This window comes from Dasypus novemcinctus, chromosome 26 (assembly GCF_030445035.2).
Source record: "Dasypus novemcinctus isolate mDasNov1 chromosome 26, mDasNov1.1.hap2, whole genome shotgun sequence".
Lineage (NCBI taxonomy): Eukaryota > Metazoa > Chordata > Mammalia > Cingulata > Dasypodidae > Dasypus > Dasypus novemcinctus.
In genome coordinates, this window is record NC_080698.1 from 20,024,305 (window position 1) to 20,030,577 (window position 6,273).

A 6,273-nucleotide genomic window follows, 5' to 3' on the forward strand; every position below is an offset into this window, starting at 1 on the left:
TTTAAAAATATAGGTAATATAATCTTAGGTAAACTTTCCAGTATTTAAGAACATCTTGATATTGTAGTACATAATGTTAATCCAATAAAGTATGAAATCTATACCTTGCATTTTCCATTTCAGGTTGGAATATATTGGTAAATAACCTATTGCTGCCTTAACCATTTCCTTTTATTGCCATATTCAACCTATTTTTATAGGTAACCTGTCTCCTTTTTGCTTCAAATAGTTGTATTCAGTTGCAACATGCTGCAAACAGAATGGGTTTAATTTAGAAGATTCTTTGGTGTTTAAAAAATATTCCGTGTATAATATTAAAAGAGACGTTCATAAAAGAAACCCCACTGATGCATTTTTTTTTTTAAAGATTTATTTATTTATTTAATTTCCCCCCCCGTCCCCTGGTTGTCTGTTCTTGGTGTCTATTTGCTGCGACTTGTTTCTTTGTCCGCTTCTGTTGTCGTCAGTGGCATGGGAAGCGTGGGCGGCACCATTCCTGGGCAGGCTGCTTCTTTCTTTTCACGCTGGGCGGCTTTCCTCACGGGCGCACTCCTTGCGCGTGGGGCTCCCCCACGCGGGGGACACCCTTGCGTGGCACGGCACTCCTTGCGCGCATCAGCACTGCGTATGGGCCAGCTCCACACGGGTCAAGGAGGCCCGGGGTTTGAACCGTGGACCTCCCATATGGTAGACGGACGCCCTAACCACTGGGCCAAAGTCCGTTTCCCTCCCACTGATGCATTTTGGCTTTTTATCTAAAACCCATTATTTTAATTTGGGAACACTTATGCAAATATGAATAAGTAGAGTATACAGAGCTTCTGTGTAATAAAATGTAAATTTAAAATGTTTGAGTTTATTGAGAACTGCCAGTTCTCTAGCTGAATATTAGAATAATAGAATTGTTTATTCAGATGTTAAAATTTTACACATATTTAAGCAGAAAACATGATACTAATTCATGTAGATTTAGACCGACAGATAAGAGTTGTGCCCTCCTTTGCCTTAAAAGAAGATTTTTTAGACTTCAAAATTAGTCTAATTAAGGAAACAAAGTGTTCCTTTGAATATTATAGTCTCCTTAGATGTATTTAAGGAATCAAAAGGTCAGAAGTAATTGTCAAGGAGTCATTGTTTTAGTCAACTGAAGCTGTTTAGGCTGTGGAACAATCCCCAAATCTCAGAAGATTACAACAACAAAGATTAATAACATGTCTCTCATCAGTCAGCTGCAGCTCTATTTGATGTTGTCTTCATAATGGGGCTCACGCTGAGGGAAAAATCCCTACCGGGAACGCTGACAGCCTCTTGGTAAAGGAAAATGAATAACATGGTGGAGTCATGCATTGACTCTTTTCTTTTTTTATTTTTAATTTTTAAAAAATGCTACATTCAAAAAATATGAGGTCCCCATAGACCCCCCAGCCCCTCATCCCACTCCTCCCGCATCAACAACCTCTTTCATCATAGTGGCACATTCATTGCATTTGGTGAATACATTTTGCAGTACTGCTGCACCACATGGATAGTGGTTTACATTGTAGTTTACACTCTCCCCCAGTCCACCCAGTGGGCCATGGCAGGACATACAATGTCCAGCATCTGTCCCTGCAGTACCACCCAGGACAACTCCAAGTACTGAAAATGCTTCCACATTATATCTCTTCTTCCCTCTCCCTACCGTGGCCACTTTCTCTACATCAACGTTACAATTTCTTCCATTACTAATCACAGCAGTTCCATAGTAGAATATCAGTCCACTCTAATCCATACTCTATTCCTCCATCCTGTGGACCCTGGGATGGTTATGTCCACACCCCCTCTATATCAAGAGGGGGGCTGAGATTCCACATGGATGATGGATGCAATTCTCCTGCTTGCAGTTGTAGGCACTCTTGGCTCCCTAGTGTCGTGGTTGACCTTCTTCACCTCCCTGTTAGCTGGCCAGGGTAAGTCCAATAAACCAGATGGTAGGAGTTGCAAGTCTGCTGAAGCTCAGGGCCTGGCTGTCACATGGACAGTCCAGAGATTCAGGTCTCCTAAGTATACACCGACCCTCGCACCAACCACAGATCTGGTAAAAGTAACAGAAGAGGTATGTGTAGAAAGGTCATATCTGAGTCCAACTCTTTCACACTCAGGAACACAAACTCCAAAATAGTGCCAACTGACATGGCACTGAGAACTCCAGAGTCATCTGCCATGACTGTAGAACCTGTGGATCTCTGTAGCCCTCAGGAGAACCAGTACCTGGGCTTCTATCTACTATGGCTGTCTCTAGGACCCTGCTGAGGCATGCATAAGCATTACCCCTCTGATGACCTCCAACTCTTTTTTGGAGACTCATAGCCATATAAACTCATTTGTCCTTTCCATTTTCCCCTTTTATCCAAAGTCATAAAGCAGTTTTTAACATCTGATATTACATGTAGGCTGAGATATTCTGCTGGTCTGAGTTGACCCTTTTATGCAAGGTCTTTTATAAAGACGGATGGTCCAACAATGAGCCCTTGATAGTGATGGCTATGATTATGAGCCTGTGTGCCTGAAATATGAACTAGGCCTAGAGCTGCAGGGTGCCTAAGAGTTACCTCCTGAGAGCCTCCATGTTGCTCAAATGTGCCCACTCTCTAAGCCAAACTCAGCATGTAAATGCATTAACTCTTAAAGCTTCTGCTTTGGGAAGTGGCATATGTGGCTTCTCATATTTCACTGGCCAAAGGAAGTCACGTGGCAAAACCTGATCTCAGTGGGGCAGGGATGTATAATCTTTCTTCAGGAAAGGCCGTAGATATTTTAAACAATAATACAATATAATCTACCATAGTCCACTCTCTTGGTCAAAAATTTTAACTTCCTTTCCTTCAACACAAAATATACTCTTTCTTTATCCATGGAAGGCAACTAACTGATCCCAAATAATCACAGCATCTGGCTCAAAATTCAGGATATCTTGGCAATCTCTCTAAAAAGCACGCTTGTAACTCCTCTTGCTCCAGAGATTTATGAACTATAAAAGTAACTTATCTGTTCTCCATACATACACTATACAAAGGTGGAACAGTGATATAAGGGCAATAAACACTAACTGGGGACATAGCAGTCATTAAGTCATGTGAATCTGAAATCCTGGTGGGCAGACAAGAAGGACCTCTTACCCTGGGGGTGAGGAATCTCCCTTGTAAGTCACTGTTTCTGCTCCCTGGGAGCATTTTCTTTCCATGGCTCTTCACTCACACTCTTTTTTATTATCATTTTTGGCCACATCTGAAGTGGGCATGAGAGACTATGCCTTCCTTGGGGGCAACTGCCTCAGTCTGATTCCTACCCATGTAAGATGGTACCCAAGAAGTGATTTAACTCTCTAACAGCCACAGTCTTTTAGTGCAGCTTGATGGCACTTTTGTCATTACAAGTTTCTTAAAAATACATTAGACTTAAATGTATGATTCTGGTCAATTCCATGTACCAATAGCTTTACCCACAGTTATTTTCCTCTATCTCTATCTCTAGACATTTGTCTATCTTTAGATATAATTGTTGATATATGGGTGTTAAGTTGACTTTTGTGGAGAATCACATCTTTATCCCTTTTTCTAAGCCATATTTTCAACCAAAAGTATTTACTGACTGCCATCTAAATTATTCAGCCTTTGTTGCTTGCAGTGTCCACAACAGGTCTTGTGCATAAAGTCTGTTCAGTTTCAGATTTCATTTAATTTTAGACCTCAGTGGTTAGATTTAAGAATTATATATTCTGATTCTGCAACTCTCAGAAATTTTGGGTAATATCTCTTTCATTTCTGTTCGCAGACTGGCCAATTCTTTTCTGACTCATTTGTTTTATTTTGTTCTATGTTTTTTTGATTGTTTGACAAATACAGGTAATAGCACTAAGGTATGATACTAAAATTTGTTGTCCTAACCTTTTCTCCTAAAGTTTCAAGCTTAGTTGATGCATCATCTGCCTTTTAAACTGAAGGTATCAAGTTTCCTCCAAAGTTTTGTGGCTACAAAACGTGTCACCTTATTTCCACCCTCAGATAACAGTTTCATTTCCACTTACTGCCCATGCCCAATTTCATGTGGGGTTCTGTTCAAGTAGCCACCTACTCCTGATACCAATTTCTGTATCAGTCAGCTTTGACTAAGTTATTTGTGGTTACAAACAATCCCCATATTTCAGTGTTATTAATAATACAATTTTATTTCTCACATTACATATCCTTTGAGGACTACCAGAAACAGTTCCTCTCATCTTCAATCCTGAAAATAGGCTGAAGGAGCAACTCCTACTTGGTACATTTTTTTGTGGCAGAGAGAATAGGAACACAGTAGATCCATTTAGTGGCTCTTAGGGAAGCCCCAAGCGCAAGGAGTGAGGAGAGCCACCCAGTGTGAAATAAAGTGCAGCCTGCCCAGGAATGGCGCCGCACACACAGAGAGCTGACACAACAAGATGATGCAATAAAAAGAAACACAGATTCCTGTGCCGCTGACAACAACAGAAGCAGACAAAGAAGAACACGCAGCAAATAGACACAGAAAACAGACAATTGGTGGGGGGGAGCGGGAAGGGGAGAGAAATTGTGAAAAAAAAAAGAGGATTAGAGGAACAAAAAAGACATAAAAGGTATAGAAAAGAAATATCAAAATGGCAGATTTAAATCCTACCTATCTTATATGTAAATTGATTAAAACTCCAACCAAAAGGCAGATATTGGCAGAGTGATTAAAAATAATTATGATCTAAATATATGCTGTCTAAAAGAGACACACTTTAGATTCAAAGAAACAAATAAGTTGAAGCAAAAGAATGGAAAAAAGGCATACCTTGGAAACAGGAACCAAAAATGAGCTGTAACGTAATAATATTATTATTATATTATATATATAATTATACTACAAATAATGTAATATATTTGTCTAAAATATATTTTAGACAAAATCAGAAAAATATCAGGCAAAATAGGCTTTCAGACAAAATTTGTTACTAGAGACAAAGAATGATGTGTCAATCCATCAAGAAGACATAACGATTATAAACAGACATACCTAGATACCATTTCACACCCACTTAAAAAAATAGAATACAGCAAGTGTTCAAAAGAATGTGGAGAAATAAGAGCACTCATTCATTGTTAGTGAGATGGTAAAATGGTTCAAATGCTATGCAAGACAGTTTGGTGTTTTCCTTAGAAAGTAAAATATGTAATTACTGTATGATATGGCAATTCCCCTTTGAGGTATATACCCAAAAGAATTGAAAGAAGGGGCAGATATTTTTACTGTGATATTCCTAGCAGCATTATTCACAGTTACTGTAGATGGAAAAAACCTAAGTGTCCATCAGCAGATGAATCTATTTAAAATGTATATATATTTCGATACAATGGAATATTATTCAGCCATAAAAAGGAATGAAATTCTGATACCTGTAATATGGATGAACCTTGAAGACATCATATTGAGTGAAATAAGCCTGACACAAGGACAAATATCATATGATCTCATTGATAGGAAATAATTCGAACTAGCAAGTTTATAGAATCAGAAAGTAGAGTAAGGTAGCCAGGGGCTGGTGTGATGGTAGGTAATGGGTAATGCTTAATCTGTCCAGGTTTTCCTGTTTGTGGTGATGGAAAAGTTTTGGTAATGGAAGTTATTGGTGATGGTAGCACAACAATACCAATATAATTAACATTGCTGAATATATATTTGAAGGCGGTTAAAATGTGAAATTTTAAGGTGTATTTATGTTACTAGTATAACAATTAAAAAACAGGACTGTATAACACAGTTAACCCTAGTTAATATCGTTCCATCAGTTGTAATAGGTATCACACTAATGCTAAGTGTTAATAATAGGGAAAATTGTTTGGGAGAGGTATATGGGAACTCTATTTACTGCATGGTTTTTTGTTTTGTTTTTTTTTTTGGTAAATCTGCAACTTCTCTAATATAATAAAAGAATGTGAAAAGACAGCTCATAGAGTGGATGTAAATGTTTGAAAAATCACTTCTCTTATAAAGGGACTTGTATCTAGAATATATAAAGAATTCTTACAACTCAATAATAAAACCACAATAACCCAACTGAAAATTGGGCAAAGCATCTCAATAGACATTTATCCAAAAAAATTATATAAAATACCAAAAAAACCAGCAAGTATACATATAGCCATAAGCACATGAAAAGATGCTCAACATCATTAGCCATCTGAGAAAGGTAAATCACATCCCCAAGAAGAAACCATTTCAGACCCACAAGGA